Below are 24014 nucleotides of genomic sequence, written 5' to 3' on the forward strand. Positions count from 1 at the left end.
CAAAGCCCATTATTGTGTGAAGTAGTATGGGTTTCTGGGCTGAAGAACTCTTTGCTTATATAGATGTACAAGTTCACTCAAAGTTATTTAAAAAATATAGAGATATTGCGTCATCACCTCAGTGAGGCTCCAGAGCAGATACATAAGAGACCATGTCTGATGTATTGCCCAGGGAGGCATCTAGGTGCCAAAAAATTGTCAAGAAGGACAGATGGATCTGGAAGAGCTCAACGGGTCAAAAACTCAAAGAAGGAGAGACAGCACTTTTGCCGTCCGGGTTTCCCCACCCTGTTGAGAACTCTGGAGTGACTATAGCCTTCAGGTTCTGAATTCAAAGGGAATGTGTCAGGTCATATTTGAACTCAGCTTTAAGAACTGGAGAAATTGTTGTTGGTTTTGGTTTTAATTAAGTTTACAGAAAATAAGACATAGTTTGGTTTATGCAACAGTTTTTCAAAATTTTGTGTCTAAAATATTTTGTGTTATTTGGTCTTTTTATTCAAAATTATAATGTTTATAAACAGGATTTCTTTCAAGTTCATTTTTTACTGAAGAGAGAAGAGGGAAAGAAAAGCCACATATTTTCCTTTCTTTGTGATTTAATTTTGTTATATAATTTTTTCTGAGGATATGCAAGGTACAAGTTTGCGTGTGTGTGTGTGTGTGTAGGTAAATAAACACATACATAGAGATATGAGAAACTAGATTATACTGGCCCATTTTGAGCAATGTATGAATATATTCAAAGCATACATTTAGCGAACGCCAAATTGGTAAAAATATGGCACATACTGCTTTTAGATATCATATTGGCACCTCTTGGAACTTCAGATGGAAGGATTAACACTTTTGTCATGTACATATCACCTCCATGCATATTCATATTAAGACTTCTATGCATAGTAAGTAATTTCTTTCTCTAACAGACACTGTATGGTTTTGTATGTGTATCCACTTTTCAAAAAATTACATTTTCCAACACATTCTTCTCTTTCTTTAATTCTAAAAAAAAAGATACTTTGAATACAGCATTCTTACTGTGTACTAAAATATAGAAGCTAAAGACAAAGTAACCATTAATCAGTGTAAAACTGAAAAATATATTTTTATTACCCAGGAAAGGTGGAAATACTCTTCTCACTTACTTATAAGTTCTCATGCTCCCAGCATTCCTTTTAACAGAACATTTTTTTTTTTAAAAAAAAGCTGTTCCCTTTGTACCTAGTTCATGAGGTGTTCCCAGTGCACAGAAGCCCTGCAATACCTTCCTAGAGAGATATTCTACTGAATACTGGAAGACTGCAATAAAGTTAGTATATTCCCCTCTGACAGTAATGAATTTCCCATCTCTCCCTTATGATATTTGGTTGAGGTGATACATATTCACATCTCCCCAGTAGGTCCAGACACTAAAGGTAAAACCTATTGGTCTTATTTTCCATTCGGTTTTCTACATTTGTCTATCAATATACATCCTTGTGAAGCTTAATGGTCTTACCATATTAATTTCTTCACTATATTAGTTATACTTAATATTCAACTCACCATGAAACATGAAACAAATATAATTAGTTCCATCTTTGTTTCCAGCCAGGTTATTAACAATTCATTATTAGGATAAAGTAGCTTTTATATACCATATTTAGCCATCCACAAGCAAGGATTGCATTGCTAGCTCTGCTGATAGCTTGCCAAGTGAACCGGGTTAAATAACTTCACTGCTTGTACTCCATTCCCTCATCAAGAAAGAGAAACATTTAACATTAAGTCCTTAGAGCTTGTTCTGAGCTCTGGGAAACAAAACCCCTATTCATTATTAATATTTGTGTTGCAGTAGTGTAACAGTCACCCAGTAGAATAACTGGGTGAGATTCATCTCACTTGACACTGGCTGAAGAAGAACTAGGAGTCAAGCCTGAGTTAGTTGGTTACCCATTAAGACCTACTCTCTAAAGAGAAAGACAACCTTCCACAAGTGACAGGTGCTATCTATCTCAAAATAGTATCATAGGCTGAGATGAACTGCCTTTGGGAGGTACCTGTTACTCTCCGTTGAGAGATCCCCCATAGCTTGATTAAATTTGAAACCTAGGCAATTAATCAAGTACCTAAATATATGTCCCTAACACATTTTGAGGTGCAACAGTGTATCACAACTCTGAAAGGTGGGAGTCCTCTAACATTCCTGTGTCATACCTGTTAGCACCATGCATGTATATTGAATTATCACAGAGCATCTCAGTTGGCATTAAATGCCTATGTCTAAGTACCTGAATTACTCCTCACATTTATAGGGCAGTGCAGTTGAAGGAATTTTTCCTTATCCTTACATAACATACACTGAGTCTTACACATAGGCATAATGTTACAGCATTTGGGCAAGAGATGTCTTGAGAACATGATTTGACATGCAAAAGCAATATTTCCTCAAAATTAAAAATACTGTTTTTTCATGTAAATAAATTCTTTTTGTCAGTCAATTTGATGTTTTTCCACCCTAATATGCCACTGGTATTTAGCTTGCCTTAGTTAACACACTGTCATGGTGGTAGGACTAAAGAAATAACTCTGTGGTTTACACTCTTAAAATAATTATTCTGGTTTTCTTTTCTTTTCTTTTCTTTTCTTTTCTTTTCTTTTCTTTTCTTTTCTTTTCTTTTCTTTTCTTTTCTTTTCTTTTCTTTTCTTTTCTTTTCTTTTCTTTTCTTTTCTTTTCTTTTCTTTTCTTTTCTTTTCTTTTCTTTTCTTTTCTTTCCTTTCCTTTCCTTTCCTTTCCTTTCCTTTCCTTTCCTTTCCTTTTCTTTCCTTTTCTTTTCTTTCTTTTTTAGGAACATGTTCTGTCTGCAAACACACAACTTGTTTTCTAAAAGAGTTCTTTCTCAAAAAGAAAATAAAATCAAATAATATTGATCTAATTGTTCACTTACTAATGAGTGTCTCGGGAAAGCAAATAATTCAGGAAAAGGAGGTGACATGTTTGTAGTTTGGCCATATCTATTATCATCTTAATTTCATAAAAGTATAGACTGACCTTGAATTGACCATGCATTTTACAAGCTCAGATGAACAGTTATGCAACCAGATCAGCTACCACTCGAGAGGGCAAAAGCAGTCATCTGACCAGTCACTTGAATTCAAGAATAGATAATTCATAAACCTATAGCTTTTGCATACCATTTTTAAATAAATCCTTATAGTGGTTTTTCTTTGTAGTTACATTGCAGGCACACTATGGTTTAGGCAACTTTGTAATTTCCTTTGAATTTACATTTGCCAGTCTAACAAGTTTAGCTTTCATATCCTTAGCAAAACATCTTATTGGGAGACTCATTCTCTCAGATGGCCTAATTCAGCTCCCATTAAAGTCAATGAAATTACCTTGTTGGCTTAAGTGAAAACTGTTATATACTACACACAGAACAGCTGTGCCGGATCAGCTCAAAAGTTCATTTAGTCCAGTATCCCATTTCTGACAAGAATAAATAAAGCATGCTTGTGGAAGAAGTCTAAGAAACAGGGCAAATACTGAGTGATACTTTAACTTGCACCCTTGCTACTCCCAGTAATTTGCATTTCAGAGACTTTGTGAGCTGTATGTTGTAATCACTTCACTGTGTTTAATAGCTTTTGATGGATTTTTCATTGAAAGTCTTCAATCTGCCTTTGAATCCACTTACACTTTTGACGTTCACAAAGAGTTCGACAACTGAATTATGCCTTATTTGAAAAAGTACTTCCTTTTGTTTATTTTAAACCTCCTAATGATAATCTCATTTGTTTTTTCCTAGTTCTTGCATCCTGAAAAATAATGGATAATCAGTCTCTTGTTCAGTATCTCCACAAAATTATTAATTTTATAAAATTAGATCATATTTTCCTTCTACCAATATTCCTTTTTCAACCTGAAGAGTTCCAATTTATGTAATTACCACTCACAGGGAGGTCATTGCCCAACCTTATGATTCTTCTTTGAAGAATCTGTAATTCTACTTTGTCTCTTTTGAAGTAACACAACCAGAACTATCTGCAGAATTCAATATGTAGGCAAACCAGGAATGCACCCAGTGATGTGACAATTTTCCTCTTTTATTATCCCTTCCTTTTCTACTATTTCTTTGTTACTTTAACTTCCCTGACCATTGATATTTTGCACAGAGCTATTTGCATCCATTTCTCCTGATGGGCAAGAGCTGATTTTCATGACCATGCTTTAGTGTGCATGTATACTTAAGGTTGTTCCTACCAACATACATTAGTTTGCCTTTTTCAACACTGAATTTTGTCTGCCATCTCATTTTCCTGTCATTTGGTACCATGAAATTCCTCTGTATCTCTTCTCAATCAGGGTTTTTTTAGATTAACATAAAATTTTTGTCATACTGACTGTTTCATTATTCAACTTCACTATTCAGCTCACTATTCAACTCAGTTTCCAAATCAGTTTTGACTATGTGTAATGACAAATCACAACAGAGACTCTCTCTTTTAGAGAGCTGGTTATTGCTCATTAGTGACTAAAGCTATTAATTAGAAAGAACCAGAATTTTGAGGTAGTCCTTGAACCGAAGTTTTACAGTGTCATAACTTCCCACCTGCGTGTGGAAATGCACCCTCAAAGATGGGTCTCTGTGGGAATCCCAACTCCTCAAAGTTTCCTTTCTCTGATACGTCCTCACCCATTCTCTCACCCCAGACAGGTGAATATGCCTTCACATTGTAATTTGAGATTAAACCAGTGTTTACTTCTTTCAGTGGCAACTGTGAGCATTCAGGGATGATGCTCTCCAGACAGTCCAGCAACCTTTACTCCAAGGCTTCCAAGTGGTCATAGTCCCACCCTCCAGCAGGGCTGGGCTCTGTTCTCTGCACTGAGTATGCGGATTTTAGTGCCTCCTAGAACCCTCTTAGTACTGGCAACGGGGCTTGTCCGAGCAAGGGATTTGACACATTCTAGTCTGGGTGGTACCTTCCGGAGGTTGTGCAAAACTGTTTCTGGTAACCTTTTTGAACAAAAGTCTCTCCCGTGCTTTTGTTCCTCTGTAAGTGCTCATACTAGTTAGTATACAAAGGTATTAGTTTCAGATCAAAACTTGGATTATATAAGAATATTTTCCTTGTGTAGGTGCAACCTGAAAGATACATTCATAGCCAAGGCACAAGAATTTTTCTGCATCTTCAGAACTGTCCAAACAATTCCTAAGGCAGGTCCTATGGAAGCTCATGTATACAGGGCATGTAAATAATACAGGCATGTAAAGGAAAATAGTGTGTCAGTACAGGGAGTAGTAATCAGGGGTAAGGTGAGGCCAAATCTTGCTGCGCATGAAGGATTTCTCCGTGTTCCAGGAGGAAATATGGAGCTGAAGCTCTTGAGTTAAGGAGTTGGTGAATAAGCAGTAGGCAAACTCGGTTTTGGGGCTTTCCAAAATATTTTAAATCTTTGGATAAAGCTTTAGATGTGAATACCAAATCATCAAGGGATTTAAATAGAAAAAGATATATGAAAAGTAACAGCAAGAGAGCTCCATATTGTATACATGGTGAAAAAGCACAGATATATAGGTGCATCCCTGAAGGGTGCCGTGACAACAACAAAACCCTTGAAGTTAAAATACTATCTAACATGCTTTAATCAAAAGACATGTGGACCTTTTGGATGCTCTCTTCCATCATTGCTGTGATTAACATCATCTGTTCTTTCTGGCAAGCAAATAAAGAGATAACTAAAACATGCTTAGATGCTCTTGACTGAAATGTGACAAATATGCCTTGCCAGCAGATGAGAAACATCTCTTTCCCAGGGATGGACCCAAGTCAAAAAGTTGTGAGGCTTTTTTTAGTTTATATATGCATGTGAAATTTGGGAGTGGTACACTGCTTGAGTGAAAAAACATCATATAAGTTAGTACGCTTCTTGAGTGAGAACTGATACCAAACATGTCAGGCTATGTGAATTACTTGATGAGATTAATCTAATCATCTGGTTTTTTATCTTTTTTTCTGAAGAAAATGTGATTTACTTAAATATGCTCTCCATATTTGTCTGGCAGGCTCTTATAACTTCCTATTAATTTTGGACCCATTGACCAAACTTGACAGAAGGTAGAAGTCTCAGTGATAGCTATAAAGAGAAAATTAATACTTGAATTAAGTTTTTGTTACAGTTGTTATTTGGGTATATAAAGCCATTATTTTCATTATTAGAATATTTTATTCATTATTAGAATATTTTATTTTACTATGTGGAGGGTTGTGTGCCTGGATTAAAATAGAAAATGTTAGAAGTCATAGGTATGATGAACATGTCAAGGTTTAAATGAATTTTGTCATCTGCTTCATTATCTTATTTAGAATGATATTCAGAGTGCTTTGTTTTTTAAAAAAAAAATTACAATTTTTCTAAACAAATCTCTCTGTACATGGAGGTGAACATGGATAACACAGCACAGACTGCATGTTCTGTAGTGTCTCAGTGAAATTTTTACATCTAAAGAACAGCTAGATGTCCCAGGTGTGTTGTAGCATTTCCTCTGGGCTAGTTTATCCTTCTCTCCAACAAATTACAAGATTGTACTGTGTACCTCACCTTGTCAGTGCAAGCAGCAACAGCCACAAGAAATGAGAAGAAAAATGTTTCAAATTGATAAGACTGTAATGGAGCCTGCATTTAAGAACAACCTTTATTAAAGGCTTCCACATATATTCCATGTTAGTAATGATACAGAGAAATGATTACTTATTTTGAGATTTATTTACTTATAGCAAACTGCTTAGCAACTTATTTACTTACTTATAGCAACTTATAGTATTACTTATAGTATTTTTGAATATTGCTAAGAATCCTGTTTGCCCAGACTGTTCTGTGGAATTTTACCAAGGACTACTGTGTTCATCAAAACAAAGCAGTTTACTGTGAAAATCTACCAAGAACTGCAGTGTTCAGCAAAATATCATGTTTTTGTCCTTGGGAAACAGATGTGCTCTAACTAGTTGGGTCTTGGTAATGAGTAAAGATAGCCATATATGGATAGTAGATGTTCCATTGGTTCTCTTAGATAAGATAGAATGAGTAAACCGGCTGAAAAACACTCTTGTTATTCAAGAAATTGGCCAAGAGAATCTGTGAATGCTCTGGGGAAAAGTACAAGTTGAGAAAGACTACGAGCCTTCCTCCCAAAGACCCCCGAAGACGACCACCAGGAGGCAATGCGTAGGTGCAAAGATAACATAAACTGCTGACACCAGCCTTTCGAACTAACCCAGCCTTACTCATGCATATGTATGTTTGTGTTATGTAACCCAATGAATATGTATATCCACACTCTATAAGTTTTTGCTAAAATGTGAGGTGGGGGTACAAGCTTTGTGGAGAAATCCCCTTGCACCCCGGCGCTGGAGTAAACATACCTGCTTTATAACTCTATTTGAGTTGTAGAGTCTGTTTTCTGCAAGTCAGTAATACTGAAATACTATCAACTGAATACTGTACTTCCTGGTAGATCAGGACATATTTTTAATTTCCTTTAATGTAAAGTATGAAACACAACTAACATACTACCTGTGAGTGAAAGAGCTGTCATTTTCTTGATAGTACTTAGCATGATGTGTGTGAGTTTCTATTTTAAAAAATGATCTTTTTTCTTCCAGAGGCTAGATATTGGCATATTTTAAAATGTATACATATAACATCCGGTCAAAGAATGCTTGTTCACATGTTGGTTGCTGTTTCAAGAAAAGAGGTCACAATCCTCAAGTTTCAATTTGTTTCACAAGCTAGATCTCAGTCATCAACTTTCCATGGATGAAAAGTTGCCTAAAGATTGTAGATTATCTAACACTGGTAGTTTTCTTGCAGGCAATGAATTACATAGACTTCTGATTTAGTCTACCTTGGCAATTCCTATGCCCCTGTGTTTCTTCTAATCTCAGCTGTAGTTGTCACTACATGCTTCGCACAAGAAAAGCAAATTTATGATTGTAGGATGACTAACACAGAAACAATGAAAGGTGAGAGAGTTTCTTATGATAGTATGTATGTGTGCTGCCCATACAGACAATGGAGCATACTAACTAGTTAACAATAACAGCCACTTTGCTTTCACAGGTGTTTTTACAGATGCTTTCACAGCAATCCTTTCAGATACCCTTTCAGATAACCTTCATTCTTTTAAAATGCTTCTCCTTGAAAACAAATATTCAGATCATTTTCTTTCTCAGAAAGTCCACACTGAGGGAAATGACTTTGCTCAATGCCATGAGGGATTAAAAAAAATGAGTTTGTTCATGCTAAGAGAAAGGATTTTGTGCTAAAGGATGAAGTCAGGAAAATAACTTCATTGCAAGTAAAATATGATGGAGATAAACAAGGGGTATTCACTCTGTGATGAGGGAAGGGACTCAGCTTTCCCTTCCCATACAAGTGCAAACACCTTTTTAATTTGTAGGTCACATAAAATATAGTAATAAGGAAAAAAAAGATTTTAAGATAAAATGCTCATCTAAAAACTGCAATTGACAGTTGGCAAGTTTACATTGTGAAGTAAAATTGGGTAAGAGGCTTCAGGTGAAAATTTTTATCTTAATATTCGGGGTAACTGCAAATAATACAAAAATTAACATGTTTATTCCAGATAAGGGGGGGAAAAAAAAAATTACTCCTCAACACTTTTTAAACAGAATATTTCAGACTTCTGTGTGATTGTTCCCTACTTTTCAAACCTTAATACCAGAAAGTCAGTTCATAGTTTGAAGGCTGGGCATGGTCTACACATTTGGAATTCTCCCCAAGATGTCCGAAGTCATGCTGAAATCGAATGGTTTGCACATCTATAATGATTTTTACTTTCAAAAAGCAGGTAATCATTCCCACTTCAACAGACTTGATAAATTGGTAAATTGAATACATTTAGAGCAGAGACATGTTTTACTAGCAAAAGAAACAATTCTTTAATGTTGTCTCAAATGTAATCAGGAAGAGATGACAATGAGACAACACTGCCTTATTGCCTACCCCTTTGCGGTTGCAAGTCACCTTGCACAAGTTTGATAAAAAACTGCATGAAATAACACCTAGACATATACTACACTCTGAAAATGGCAACATGATTAATTTTCATTTTATGAGCATCCTAGCAGTCAATTCAGATCCTATCCTCTGCCTCTGTGATACTTATTTCCTTCATTCTCAGTCTTTCACTGACTCTCCTTGCTGACTTCTATACTTCTGCCCCTTTCTTTGCTCTCTCCATCATAACATCCCTGTGCTTTTTCCAATTTATTTTTAAGACACACAGTTCAATATTGGTTCTCTTCTTCTCTGAAACAGCTGAACTATTTTGACTATGAAATTTCCATGCCAAAAACTGAGGCTGAAAAACACACCAGACATAGAAAACTCAAGCCTGTTTCTTCAAAATCTGAGAAAGTTTGAAGCAACAAAAAGCATACTCTAGTGTTAAGAAATATCAGGAAATTTTTACTAAGGTCAGCACTATCTACCTCACCTATAAGTCCTTCCTTTCTAGTGGAGCAAGGGATATGCCTAAGGAGGCAAAAGAAGAGAAGGTTCATGTTCAGATGGTAAAAATGTCCATCTGTTGGACAAACGACCAAATAACAACCCATTCATTTCATTGCCTGACTAATGCCAAGATTTCACTTGAAATCATTTCAGGCTTGTGATGCTGAATTATTTTTATTCATACGCAGTTCAAAGGGAACTAATGACTCTCAGCCCCTTCCACAAGTGAGCATTAACTAATAAGCTGGCCAAGCAGAGATAGGACCTACAGGAGAAATCCCTCTAGACAAGGTATCCGTCTCCCTGGGGAAAAGAAGTTTGCCTCAGGGTTGGCACCCTGGGAAACAGCTGTCTTTCTTAGAAAGCTGAGAACTCCTTTGTAAGCACCAGTGTTGGCATCAGGCTGGCTGTGGGGCTTGTGGTAGCTTTTCCCTCACCAGCAGTTGCCCTAGCTGCTGAAGGACTGCCTCCAGATCCTCTGGATCCTCTTGCACACCTCTCCAGCTCCCACTCCCCGAAACTAAAGAAAGGACAGAACCAATCCAGACTCTTGTCCCCACCACCTTCATGAGCCACTTACTGTGAAAACCCACATCACCAGGTGGGAGAAGAGGCATGCTTCTGGTGGAGAAATTACCAGGTCCTTTGCCTGAGGCTGAGCAGTGTGTTTCCTCAGAAGACATCCCTGGTCTGTGCTAGAGTACCACAACTCCACCCACTGGGTGGCACCTGCAGTGACTGTGATGGTCTGCAGGAGTGTGTGCCATGGGACAGGACAAGAGACACCAGGCTTCACTCTCAGGTGTCACGAGTGAGTGAGTGCAGCTCAACAAGTCTGATGGATGCTGGTGTGTAACTTTGTGTGTGCACATGAGAAGGTCTTAGATAATGCATGCTCTTTCTGCAATATAATTTGCTGGATTAATTTCTCTGATAAATTCAGTCCTTTATTTTCCTTATATCTGGCAGGAAACATAAGCTATTTTTTGTTCTGGCAAACACTAAATCACTTTCTTTTGTTGAAGGGGAAAAAAAAAAAAAAAAAAGTAAGTATTTTTGGTTTGCATGTTCTCCAGTAGCTGAAATTTTGAAAAATGTTTAGTAGCTTAAATCCCCAAATGGTCTGTCTTATCACTCAGCTGTAAAAGGCAATTTGAAACAGAAAGTTTCATACATTATTTAAAGCCTTGTAGATTTGTTATTTTCTGAAGGCCATTCTAATTTCATGATGCTGTTTGTTTGCTAGGATTTTCTCAGCATAGCTGTCTTGAAGATTTAGGTTAAAAATAACAAATATATCATACAAATAGTAAAAATGTCAGAAATTGGTGGGGGAAATTCATAGGATTCTTAAATATTAAAAGCAATGTGGAGGACTGATGCAGTAAAACAGAGATAGATTTTAATTTCCAGAGACTTCAAAAGTGTTTTTCACTGGTTTGGTTTACTGGTATTATTCTTAAAGGAATGCCTTGTCAATCAAGTGTTAGTCTTTAAAACTTCCTTAGATAGACTGGTAAGAACCATGCCCCTTTAAATCTTCACACAACATCTTTTTGCATGAAATCTAATAACCAACATCCCAGTTATATTCCAGATTTCCATGAGTGTAATTACTTTTCCCTTAACGAAGCATCTTGGACCCTGCAGAAGGATGCTGTGGAGGTGGAGGGGTTCCCCTTCACACTGCAACACCACAGCCCTCACATACTGGGCAGGGCAGGAGGGCTCACATGCTTCTCTGCTGCACTGAGCACTGCAGACAGGCTCCAACCATGCTGAATGGTACATTGCATAGAATCCTAGAATGAATCATAGAATGATTTGGGTTGGAAGGGACCTTAAAGATCATCTAGTTCCAACCCCACTGCCATGGGCAGGGACACCTTCTACTAGACCAGGTTGCTCAAAGCCACATCCAACCTGGCCCCGAACACTTCCAGGGAGGGGGCATCCACAACTTCTCTGGGCAACTTCTTCCAGTGTCTCACCACCCTCACAGTAAAGAATTTCTTCATTATATCTAATCTAAATCTACCTTCTTTCTGTTTAAATCCATTACCCCTTGTCCTGTCACTACATACCCTTGTAAAAAGTCCCTCTCCAGCTTTCTTGTAGGCCCCCTCTAAGTACTGTAAGGCCACTGTAGGGTTTCTCTGGAGCCTTCTCTTCTCCAGGCTGAACAACCCCAACTCTTTCAGCCTGTCCTCATAAGGTAGGTCTCCAGCCCCCTGATCATCTTCATGGGCCCTCCTCTGGACCCACTCAAGTAGTTCCATGTCATTCTTATACCGGGGGCCCAGAGCTGGACATGGGACTCCAGGTGAGGTCTCATGAGAGTGGAGTAATGGGGAAGAATCACCTCCCTTGACCTGCTAACCACACTTCTCTTGATGCAGCCCAGGATACAGTTGGCTTTCTGGGCTGTGAGTGCACATTGCTGGCTCATAGTCAGTTTTCCATCCACCAATACCCCAAGTCCTTCTCCCCAGGGCTGCTCTCAATCCACTCATCACCCAGGCTGTATTTGTGCTTGGAATTGCCTCGAACCATGTGCAGGACCTTGCACTTGCCCTTGCTGAACTTTGTAAGGTTTGCACATACCCACCTCTCCAGCCTGTCCAGGTCCCTCTGGATGGCATCTCCCTCCCCTCCAGCATGTTGACCACACCACACAGCTTGGTGTTGTTGACAAACTTGCTGAGGGTGCACACTCAATCCCACTGTCTTTGTCACCAACAGAGATGTTAAACAGCGCCGGTCCCAACACCGACCCCAGAGGAATGCCACTCATCACTGCTCTCCACTTGGACATTGAGCCATTGATGACAACTCTTTGAGTGCGACCATCCAGACAATTCCTATCCACTGCGTGGTCCATCCATCAAATCCATGTTTCTTCAATTTAGAGACAAGGATGTCATGTGGGACAGTGAAACAATGCAGATAACCACAGTTACAGGTTTTGCTGCCCAGTGTAATTTCTCACCTAAGATTCTGGTCCAGTGTGCTGCGAATTACATGTGGGGTTTTTTGCATGGAAAGTCTCATGCCAAAGTCTTTATAGGATCTAGGCTTGCCTCGTATGAAAGAAAATAATACTATCCACCCTTTATAAGCAGGGCATCATATACCCCAAGTAACATTAACATGATTAGCAGAACCAGGAAAGGAAGCTAGAAATCATGCTGTCTAATGTACTTTAATCTTAAGGTTAAAAAAAAAAAAAAAAAAAAAACAAACCCACAAACTTTACCTTGATGCAAGGCAAGTGAAAGGCAATACCCCTCAGGCCACTGGTGGCTACAAGTGTCAACTTCTTGGAAAACAAGAGGTGCAGTTAGTGCCGCTGTGATCACCGCTGCAATCAGAAAAGTGCAGCCAGACAAGAACTCCCTGCAGACATCAGGAATAAGAAGAGATGCAAAAGGGAGCTTCCCAGCACGAGTTCCTGCACCTGCTCCCTATGCTGGGGCTCTTCCTTCCTTCAAAGGCTTTCTTTTTGGTCTATATATAGAAGAAATGCAGATGTGTGTTGTGAGGAGGTGGAACGCACAGCAGAATAGTTGCTTTCCAAAGCTACAGAAGTTAAGGCACCTGCAATAATGCACTTGACTCATCCTGTACATGGCACTGAATCAGCATCTTAGAGCAAAGAAGGGATTGCATGCAGCAAGGTCATATGCAACTCGTGACAATCAGCCTTAGAGTACTAAGAAGCAGGCCCATCTTATTTTAGTCACTTTAGTAAAATCATTATGGAAAAAGGTTACCTGGGACTAAAGGGATTCTAAACACTCCTCCATTAACAAACTAATGTCATGCAACAGGAAGAGGTTGCAAGCTGAGATGTATTCCTCATCATTGTGCCTGAATCACGGTCTCACTGCCATGGCTTGCCTGAATGAAACAAGCAGTGCTGCCCTGTGGCTGCCCTCCAGACCTCCACCCCACACATCCATGCTGGTGGTGGAACCAGGCTGTGATGAACATATCACAGATGGTGTGCTCACTGCTGAACTGCCTGTGCGTTCATGTAGGAGAGAAAGGGATCTCCAACCGCTTGTTCCTAGCATGCTACTCTCAGTCTTACTTTGGTGAGGACATTATGGTAGGCATGGATGGGAGAAGCCTTATGTCTTTCCTCTTTAATTCCTCCCAGTCCTGCTATGGAAATGGAAATTAGCTGGGCAGGGAACAGATAGGGGTAGCTTACTCCCTCCATGGACTGAATGGAAAGCAAGGACACAAGATCTGTTTGCATACATCTTGGTTGTCTATAAACCAGTTGTTGATTTTCATAATTTCTAGCTCTTAGAAGTTTTCTGCCTTGGGGACTGGGTTTGTTTTTTGTTGAAAACTGGTCTCTGTCTTCAGCTGTTACCAGGGGGGTTATAAAATTACCTTGAAAGAAAGATTAGTGTAAGTTTGCTTCCTTTTTTACTCATATCCATACGTAGCTGAACTTTTATTTGACTCATACCTATACACTGGAAGACTTTTTAAAAGGGCTATCACTATTGAGGAATTTTATATACTAACCCCCAAGCTGATGTAGGAGCACATAACAGATTCCCAGCTCTCCATTCAGCTTATTTGTATGCAAGGCAAATTGAGTTCTACAGAATTGTTTCACCAGCCTACAGGCAGAATCGGGCCTTCAATTTTATATTCAGAGTTTGATGGAAATTTTTCACCTGAAAAGGTTTTCAATAAAAAGCAGGAGCATTATTGATGAAAATGTTTGTGATTATAAACTACATTATGAACTGCCTCTTGAAATGATTGTTTATTTGTTTTTGCTGGTATCTGTCCAGCTGGCTAGAGAAAAATAAGCATCTTCCAGACTATTTTTTGTCAGTCTTCTGATGGAAAATGTTGAGGGGGGAAATGGCAACCATGTGAAACAAAGCAGCATTTTTCAAAATACTATTTGTTTAGAAAAAATGCTCATTTCTCACTCCTTGAAATTTTAACAGCTCTAATTCTTATGTATACATGAAAGGAAGAGAAGAATTGTTCCACTAACTTGTCCCATTAAGCAGAAAAACTTGCCCATATGTCTTGCTTGCTCATGGCTCTCAGCCATTTTTCATCACATTTTGCCCATTTACATCCTTTCTCCACCCCCCGCCTCCATAGCCCCATGCCATTTGCAGAACACTTACAGGTGCTGTTTTTCACTGGTGTTCCCCAGGCTGCTCCCACACCAGGGTGACTGCTTAATTCAGCATGCTGGCAGGACTCCACACTGAGCCCTCGCCAAGATTTCCCCTCTCTCCCCCTTGGTATATGAATGAGTGCAAAATAAACTTGGCAGAAATTTGCATTCAGGTTTACACGGACTGAGCACAGAGTTTTGATGGGCTGGCCAACTTATCACAAGTTTTCACTTTTCTTCTGGTCACAGGTAGAAAGGTCATCACATTTTCAGTTTACTCTGTAGAAGAAAAGAGCTGCATACAATTAATGAAAGTCATAAGAGCAGTTCAACTGTGCTGTTAGGTTCAGAGCATGAAAGATCATATATCACTGTAACCTACCTAACCTTCCCTGTACTAAATGACAAACTGCTGGAAATAGCCTTTGGGTCAGGTCTCATATTCACTAAAATACTTGTCCTTCAGCTGAGGACTCTGTTGAACTCATATATCATTCAGCATCTTAAATCACACAGACTTGCATAAATGCTAAATACTAATTAAGATTAAAAAAAATTAGTGAAAGATAAAGTCTATGAAATGGGTCAAATAAAGGCTTAATTATATTAACAATTTATCTTTTTAGGTGACCTTAGGAAGATATAAGACTGCAATTTTCTAAGAGTTTATTAGGTTGCTGCTGTACTTCTTGCTGCAACTCATGTCATCCTCAGAACCCATTCAGACTACAGGTTGTGCTTATCCAGAAACAGATTTCCCGTTGAACACTTCAAGAAGCAGGACGTAGTAACATGGCTGAGCTCACAGGGCCTTGGCTGGTGATGAGAAGCTTTTCAAATTTCCCTTACATAGTTTGATTAATGGATCTCAATTAACAGTTCTTAAAATGCTTTATTTCAAAGGTTTTATTTCTCATAGAGGGCATCATTTGCTGGGAAAATGTTATTTGAAACATTTCAAGGACTGATATAAAAATGTATTTTGGAATAAAACGGAAACTATAGGTGGTATCTTGTACAGTTAGGTACACCACAAAGTAATTATTACTTAAGCACTGGTCTGTGCATGCTAAATGCTTTCTGAGCAGTGTTTCTGCCCTGAGGAACAAACACGCTAAGAGGAGACAGATAAATAGTCAGTGGACACTGAAAAAGGGAAGGTGAAAGACAATTTATATATCAAATCAGTCAATTCCCTGCAAGTAGCATGGTAGAAATGTCAGGGTTTTTTATGTGGTAGAAGGCAGGAAAGTAGCAGATATGCTCAGGGAGGTTGAGCAGTGAATATAGAGCTTTTAGGTGATGGAGAAGCTGACAAACTGGCTGCTTTGATGTGAATTGAATTGCACTGGGGTTTTCAGAACTAAGTTACACAACTTTGTGTAGGGCACATGATATAAATAATGAAAAAGAGAAGGTGACATGGTACTGAGTCATATGTTTTGAGATAAGATATGAGTTGCTGGCAGGGAGATGCAAGACCTATTCTGAGCACAGCTGCAGAGAGGACTCAGATGAGAGAGGGGACAAGGGAGGGGAGGAGGAGATATGATGCAGGGGGTCAGGAGGAGTTGCATACACGACAAGCACTTTTCTTCTGCATTTCAAATATAATGTTAGCACAATAGACATATTTAAAAATAGAATATGAACAAGCTTGTTCCTGCCCTCTCTCTATTCCTAGAAATCGGACACAAAAGGTGGCACAGTGCTACCTCAATTTATTTCTGTTGTATTCCTTCTGCACCTGGCCTGCTGCAAGTGTGTTATTACTGCTGGCCTCTGAGTCTAATTCAGGAGCTCCTGATGCAGAGGTGTAATCCCGCCTATCAGCTGAGCTATAGCATGTGCTGTGCTGTGCTGTTGTAATCTGCAGTTATGGGTTAGTCCCTAGGAAACTATTACCAGGTGGTGGAATTTAGAGAAGGTCCAAAGCTGCTTTGAATTACACCCCAGCTATGATTAATGCAAGAACGTAGTGCAAACTGAGCTTCTGTAAAAACTGCAGGACAGCATTGTGCAAGGAAAGGAAGGAAAGAGCCAAGGATAATTTTTCCCCTCTATTGTTTAAAAAGTCACAATATATCTGCAGTTTTTTGAATGACGTTTAAAATTAATTCAGACAGAATTGTTCTTCTTAGGTGTTTGATATGTATTCTGATTAGTCTTTGTTGGAATTATCTGTACTGCAGAATAATTATCTATACACAATTCCCTGCATTACCATTATAACCTAATCACATCTATATAGCTTTCTGTATGACTTTTTTAATTGGTTCTGTAATAGCCTCAGTGTAAAAAACAGTAACCTGAAGTGATTAGTCATTCATTATTTTCCCTGTCCCTGAGTCAAGAGGGATGAGCTAATCAAATCCATACCACTACCCAGTCTTTTCCAGAAGTAGCTTGAAGTAACAGAAGTTGCTTTTACAGAGCAGAAAATCACTTCAATTCTTTCCCCAAATGACTGCACAAAATTCAATGAGGAGCTCCTATAATCTTCCTTGAAACCACTGTGGGTTTATTTACATCAGAGAGAGAATTCATGTAACTGTGTGTAAGTCAAAGCCTTATTTAACAAAAAGGAGAAACATATTCCTTTTATGTCCAGCACTTATTGACGGGAAATTTTTCATGAATTACTAAATATTAAAAAGTAAAATACGGTACTAATCAAACAATATAAGTGAAAATAACATGTAGTGTTTATAGCATGCAGTTAACTACCCTTGCTTCTATTCTAAACTGACACTGTCTTACAAAACTAAAAGCATTATGGCTAAACAGCTAGTTCTGTATCTTGAGACAGAAAAAAGAGACTATGTGTAGTCTATTGTTTCATATTCTTCATTTAATATACAACTTTGTACATATGTATAATATGTAGTTATACGCAATGAACAAAAAAATGAGTATAGTATACAGGCTTATGACAATATTTCATCTTATATATGATTTATGTACACTGTGACAATATTGTTTTATGATAAGAATTATTTAAATGTATAGGTGACCACTGTTAGAAGTTAATATTATTAAACATATAGATGTCCCTGTTTAATTTACCAGTGCATATGTAGCCGATGCACTCAGTACAACACATCTTTTTATGTTAATCACTGTACATAGCTAGAGAAAGTCCTTAGCCTGAATCTAATTAGATGAGATGGAGAAAGGAAGGCAATATTTTAGGATATGTTGCTGAGGCACAGATATACTTAATCACTTCCCCAGTTAGTTGATAGTCATTAGACAAAGGGGAAACTGGACTTGGATGTCCTGAGTCCTAATGAAGTATCTTAAATTCAATGACCATCCTTCCCTGCTAATGTCCATCCTATTCTGTTATTCCCCTTTTTATCTTATTTTACACAGTGCTGTACTTCCTTTTTTCAGACAGAGTATATAATGATCAAAGATAATATTGGTGCCAGAGGATAAAATTTCCATTAACAAGCTGATGATGTCAGATGCTGTTACCAATTTATTTATTTAAAACTGCAGATCTGTCAACAGAAAACTAAAAGGGAACTTAAATTTCCCTGAGTCATCCCCAAAAGATTTAACAAATAAGCCAAGGGCATCGAGGTAGACTGATGTTACAGAAAGGCTAAAGAGCTGTTTCTCAGCATCTTCACAGCCCCAGTGCTCTGCAGGTTTGTCTCTCGTGGGATCCTTCCCCATGGTCTGCTTTATCGCCCCTGTCCTGTTGGTGTCTGGGATGTGCACTGGAGAGGTACCCTCAGGTGCTAGGACCGATGAATAGGCTTCACAGTGTTGTCCTTTTCCCAAAAGAGCACCACCACAAGCCTTTCACAGTCATGCATTGCTGAATAGCTGCCTTCTGAGATTGGATTTACTTGAGCTCAGCATGACCAGCCAGAATATCTAGTTAGGCCCCAAAAGTCATTATACTGCTAAAAATTATTGAAAGAAAATGGCTTTCTATCAGCCTTGAGCTTAGCTTTTGGACAACACTTCAATAACATTTGCAAGCTATTCTTCATGGCCATTAAAGCTGGTTAATTGGCTGCTGATACATTGAGTGGGTTTCTTTTATTCTGTTACTCCTCTTTAATCACATGGATCTAGGAAATGAGGCTTTATTAAAAAAAAAAAAAAAATCACTGAATATTATCAGATGCACCGTAAAAACAGCCCTTACTGAGAGCAACAGAAATTTTATGCTTGTAAGGGCAGCAGGTGTGATTCAAATGGAGCTGTGTACCTTCAAGAATATCTTTTTTCTGCAGAATTTATGAGAGAAAGGCCTTATTTCCCGGCTATGTTTTACCCAAATACCATTAATCTGTTCCATCCAAATGGTCACAATAGTAACAGATTAGAACAAGTTTTCTACATCCATTTGTTAAAACACCTTATTTTCTCCCTTGTCTGCACATCTTTTGTCATTTCAATGAGTAACATTTGGCATTCTTTAAATCTAGAGCCTACAGCATGCAAATTTTTCACTGTGATTTAGATGTCCAATTAGTGTAAGCACATGTCATGTCAGGAAGTACACGGAAAAATAATTACAAGGCGGGGGCAGAAGAAAAAAGGTGGGCAGTGAGTGTGAACCTGAAGACTGATAGGAGAAAACAGAATGCCTGTCTTGTCATCGTGTTAGCAGAAACTTACTCTGCTACATTATTTTCTAGTAAGATATCTTTTTTTAAAGATGTACAATTTTAAATGACATGAGAAATTAAGAGGAAAATAGCACAGGTTGAAATCTTTGAGCAGGAATTCAGCAGAGCTATTCACTTAAAACTAAATGTGGGAGACATTTTCTTATGTTCCTAAGCACTGCTATCTGCTAAAAAATGTTGTTGAATATCCAGATTAAATGATACTGTTGCAGCAGATCTTGTTATGAAATAGAAATGAGGTGTCTCCAGAATTCAATAGAAGCACATATAATTTTCCAAACAAATATTTTTTTAAAAATATACAAACCTTTCTTTACATATGTGTGTGTGTATATATGTACATATATGAAGTCCTTTGTGACCTCCCTACTTTCACAGAGCAAAAACTGGGAATCTGACTCATTACAAATCCTAATCTCATCCTCCCACCACACACAAGTTTATTAAAACATTTTTCCTAGAAAACAGCTGTCTTCTAAAAATTCAAAGCTGTGGACTATGTTCTGCACTCACACACATGAGTCCGTCTACTCCAGTTGCCTTTAAGGCGGGCTGCAAGGCAAGCACAGTGTGGGACTCACTGAGATCCTGACTGTAGCAGGACGGAGGAGCATTTGCTCTTACAGAGAGAGACAGAGCCTTAAAGAACACACAAAGAAAGGAGGACAATAGAAACTGGATACCTGATTTATTTACAGCAAATTTCCAAATTCTGGCCCCAGTTGCAATTTCAGGAGCTGGGGGAAACAGAAATGGCTGACACTATTGTGGAAAAGCATCATGGTAAATCTGGAGGAGTTGTTTTCCTTGTGAGAAGTAAAAGAAAGCAGCACCCTTGTGCACCGAGGGAAAAGCAAAGCACAAAACTACAGACCCCAGGGCGCTGCCAGTGGAACTCCTACTGCTGGCTTGGAGCACACACACACCGCTCTTGATAAAGGCTGGCGAGAGAAATGGCGGCTGTTGCTGTAACAGTGCCGTCAGCGCTGTGGTTCTGTGGCTGGAACACTTCTGGGTGGCTGTGCAACCAGCCTTTGCTCAGTATTCTCTGCAGCAGTTTCTCCTGACAGTCCCGCACACCGCAGTCCCTTCTGTGCATATCTGGTAGTTTAGTAACTTCAAGATAATGAGATCAGTTCACAAGGTTTAATACCAATATGAAGGGAATGATGCCTCATTTCGATCTTTCTACAGACAAGGACCATATCTTGTATGTTTTCTACAACAAGGCTGCATTCACAGACCTCTGTAAATAGCTAGTCATAATAACAACAAAAAAATCTTTGTCTAAAATGATCAGTGGCTGCATGAACAGTGGCAACTGCAGGTAATACAGTAGTTGTACAAGAACTGTACAAACTACTTGTTTGTATACAAAATAAAACAGCTGGTTTACATGTACCTTACTTTTTAGAATGATCCATCCCTGGATCGAGACTGTGGCAAAAAGTTAAGAACAAGAGGTAATTCTCATGCTACTGTACCTTCCTCAGAAACAGGGGGGTAAATCTTCTGTCCAGAGCTTTTCAAAACCAGACCAGATGCTTTATCAAAAAGTGATTGTTAGGAGAAAACCTACATGAGTAAAACACAAACTAACATATCACTTCAGTCTTTCCCTCCTAGAGAATAGCTCAGTAATTGAATTAAAACTATCCCTGACTTTCACAAATGTACTTCCTATAGAAACGTATTTGATGATCCTCAGCAAGTTTGTTTCTAGGCCTGGTAAACACAGAAGAATTTTTATTTGCAGTAATACCGCATAACCTTGTTTTTTCGAAAGGATCTCTTTCATGTATATTTATGCTTATCTGATTAATATAAATACCTGATGCCCATACACTAAGCAACCATCTGTGTAAGAGTTAGTGACAGGCAGCACAATGTGAGTCTTTCACTAAATCAATGCCAAAAAGAGATAAAACAAGTATTGTAGTACTTGGTAATTGTGGTGTAACTTCATCAGCCAAGAAATGAGTGCATCAGTCCGTTTCTTTTTCTCCATCCCACGTGTCCCAGACCCTAGATAATCTGATCTCGGTAAAGGTCCAAGATCTCAGTGAAGGACTTGGACTGGTGGCTGGATGTTTTAGCTCATTGGGAGACCTTTAGCACAATACAATTGCAGGAGTGCCTGTCTCCAGCATACGAGCCTTCCTATCTCAGTATAGTTCTTACACCTCTCCCAGGACCTGCACACCCCTAATATTCCCACTCTGAGACCAGCTTTGTTGAGGAGAGAAAAGAAAGCTTCTGTCTGGGAAGAACTGTTTTGCAGCATCTGAACCTTGCAAGGAAGCTGTGGGGATGAAGCCAGAGCCGCCCTGAGAGCAGGCAGAACCAGTGGGAGCACTAGGCTGTTCAGAGCAGAACAGTCTCATGCACATGAGTACCATGGGCTGCATCCATGCCAGTAAGGCCGTGCCAGGACACAGGCTCAAACACTATCCTGTGGTTGTTCACTAACGGCTAGCATGCTGTCTGTCGTGCACTTGGGTTCATGCCAGCTAACACTCCCTAAGACAATGCTCCAGCACCATTCAGGAGGCTGTACGCAAAATAGATGTGATCACCCTTATTTAAAGTGTATTTAGATGTCTGGGTGCAAACTGCTTCTAAGGCCAGAGTGGGCTATGGTCTGCTCTATTTACTAGTCCAAATGTAGTGATGGATATCATAGTAGTGATGACATGTCATGGCTTTAACATCTTTTGGCACCATGTACATTCAGCTTTGTAGTGCTACTACATGGTGGAATACCTGCCTTTAACATGAGAAATTGTGCATCCAGCCACACGTGTGGTTCTGTGTGTGATTGCTATGAATATGCTGGGAGAAATGCTCATGTTAGGACAAGTAAGCATGCACACCTTATAGTGGAAAATCCATCTCTCTAATACTGTATCTCTAGAGGGCTATTTAAAACATTTTTTAGCAGTATAAAGATGAAATATTGCTCTCACTAATTCTTAGGACTGTTTGTGGCAGGAAAAGTGTTCTCCTAATCTCTTACTCCTGAGAAGCATAAGGGAAATAAAGCCATTGGTATTAGTGCCTGGACTCTGAAGAGATGCCATTGCAATTTTGTCACTACTCTACAGAGACTTGTTCATCAGCATCAGATTTTTAATTGTTCCAAACCAATCCAGAATTCAGTTAATTGTGTGTCTTTTAAAAATTCCCTTTATACATAAAAGTAGGTTGAAATATTACCTTAATATGTTCCCCTTATAGATGTTTGCATTGCTGGGTAGCCATGTCTGTTATCCTTATTTTGCTTTGTAAGTTTTGCTTACAAAGATAAAATGAAATAGATATCTCAACAGACACAGGATATGCAACAGTCATTTGTACCTTTGCATCTACGTATCTATTTATGTCCCTGCCTATAACAGTCATATAGCCCTGCTTACCACCATGCATCTGGGCCAGGATTATAAATATAAATAGGCAGGCACTTGCCTGGCTTTTCAAATGCAGATCTCTCCTGTTTGCCTTTTCCATGCACAAGGCAGCAGCATCTCAGCGGAGGGTCACACTGCTCACAGGTGGAACAGAGAGATGCTGCTGACTAGCAGGCCTGCTGTTAGGCTCCTGCAAGCATGCAAGTATGCAACTCTGAGCAGCAAAGGTTGGCAGCCTTTCTTCTGCTCCAGGACATTGTGTGTCAAATGCAGCTTATTGGGTACCTGAGGCCGACCTTGACATATGGGACCAAAAAGCAGGAAAGGGGGTGTAGCATGGTGCTGCAAACAGGAGACATGCCTGGTTGGAGAGGAACAAGTGGCAGACATCAGTGACGGCAACCAGACACTCAGGCCAACACAACCATCAAATGTCCAAAAATGGCCTAAACCTTAATGTACCTGTGGTTTCACACAAAATACTCCTGTTTCTAACATCAATATAACATAATGTAGTCAACTGCAAAAGTTTGAAGGTGAGATTTGTTTAGTAATAGTAAAGAAAGGAAAAAGAGGATGCTCCCAAAATACTTTTCTTCTAGCTGTGTCTTGATTGCCTTTGGATTGTATGGTCTCAGGATGGAAGCTGTTGCAGTTCTGAACTTCAGACAAAGCCAAATCAGAGAAGTCATGAGCAGGGTTTTGTTCTGGGTTCTCTGATGTTCCTGCTGAGGCCAGAAGTGTTCAGCTCTGTGGAAGTTTTAGTTCAGTCCACGTTCACATTTGTACTGGGATCAGACTGGTTGAGATGGTGTGATTTTTTTTCAGTTGCATTTCACCATTAATGGATGCAAAACCTGATCTGATCAATAACAGTGTGTTGCAAGCCCCAACTGACTCAGGAATAAATGATTAGCTAGTGGAGATTGCTGTCAAAAGAAATGATTGAGGACATAAACTGAATAGGATTAAATACGTTTGACAGAATTTTAAAGCATGTAAGCAGAAAAGTACCATATACTGAGAGGGTTAGGAACTAACTTCCCCATTAAGCAGGTTCTTCTACAAATGTACACTTGGATTATATTTCACTATGTTGTTTCTTATTCATTTTGTACCATCCAGTTCCAGGGAGAGGGAGAAGGAATATAAAGGAAAAAGCCAGCAGACTTTGCACTCCATTGGAAACTGCTAAGAATAAATTGCTCAAATTCCCTCAATATAGAGGAAAATAATAGTCCTGAAAATAGGGGTCCAACCCTGCACACCCAGAG

General features: G+C 38.9%; 1 protein-coding gene and 1 long non-coding RNA gene across 4 annotated transcripts in view; one reads left to right on the forward strand and one right to left on the reverse strand.

Moving 5' to 3' along the window:
* Positions 1 to 24014, forward strand: part of HS3ST5 (heparan sulfate-glucosamine 3-sulfotransferase 5) — a 210751-nt gene that overhangs the window by 151002 nt on the left and 35735 nt on the right. The gene's annotated exons all lie outside the window — the stretch shown is intronic.
* LOC141921824 (uncharacterized) lies at positions 2830 to 14713 on the reverse strand. The gene is made up of 3 exons (XR_012622790.1): positions 14689 to 14713; positions 12777 to 12881; positions 2830 to 2841 (listed from the first exon to the last, which is right to left on the reverse strand). It is a non-coding gene; the product is annotated as an uncharacterized LOC141921824 (long non-coding RNA).

Source organism: Strix aluco, chromosome 3, assembly GCF_031877795.1.
Source record: "Strix aluco isolate bStrAlu1 chromosome 3, bStrAlu1.hap1, whole genome shotgun sequence".
Taxonomy (NCBI): Eukaryota; Metazoa; Chordata; class Aves; order Strigiformes; family Strigidae; genus Strix; species Strix aluco.